Raw genomic sequence first — 748 nt, 5'->3', positions numbered from 1 at the left:
TATAGGATGTCGCGCTACTGTCGTGATACTATAGGATGTCGTGCTACTGTCGTGATACTATAGGATGTCGTGCTACTATAGGATGTCGTGATACTATAGGATGTCGTGATACTATAGGATGTCGTGCTACTATAGGATGTCGTGATACTATAGGATGTCGCGCTACTGTCGTGATACTATAGGATACATTATATGATACATTTCCAGATCATAGGTACGGCCCAAAAAAATACTATGAAAAAATGTAAAAACCAAACCCACCTTGTATATCATCTTGCCGCTGCAGCGCGGGTCTCATGGATCGTATAGTGTCCGGGGGTTTGTAACTTCGAGGGTCGTTAAAGTTTTGCGCTGGGCCGCCCGCATTTGGCTGCCGCATCTGATCATAGTCATTGGCTGCGGCATTGAAGTCCCATTTCTTACCTAAGATGAGAGCAAAACATTTATCATTAGAAATACAAAATACACTCGGCTCCGCCCCCACACACAATCGGCTCCGCCCACACACACGGCTCCGCCCCCACACACAATCAGCTCCGCCCCCACACACGGCTCTGCGCACACAGAAGTTTTGTTATAACTTCCTTATATTCCGGGTCTGGTATAATCAGCACAATTTGTGGCCGTTATTACGTTGTGGAGAGAGTGGGGAAAGGTCATCACCCCCATCACTTCCTGTCCTGTAAGAGAGGAAATCTCTCCATAGTGAGAGTAAATTCCCTCTTAGACAACTGTCCGCACTGGAAGA

General features: G+C 46.8%; 1 long non-coding RNA gene across 1 annotated transcript in view; it reads right to left on the bottom strand.

Annotated features, from left to right (window-relative positions):
• Nucleotides 1-261: 261 nt before the first annotated feature.
• LOC108802780 overlaps nucleotides 262-748 on the bottom strand; it is a 22,048-nt gene continuing 21,561 nt past the window's right edge. Inside the window, exon 2 of the long non-coding RNA XR_001942236.1 lies at nucleotides 262-423. This is a non-coding gene — a long non-coding RNA (uncharacterized LOC108802780). The remainder of the gene's footprint in view (nucleotides 424-748) is intronic.

This window comes from Nanorana parkeri, unplaced genomic scaffold (assembly GCF_000935625.1).
Source record: "Nanorana parkeri isolate BGI_ZX_2015 unplaced genomic scaffold, ASM93562v1 scaffold3111, whole genome shotgun sequence".
Classification (NCBI taxonomy): Eukaryota; Metazoa; Chordata; class Amphibia; order Anura; family Dicroglossidae; genus Nanorana; species Nanorana parkeri.
Note: the sequence above shows the minus strand (reverse complement) of the source record. Positions and strands in the feature narration are given on the sequence as shown.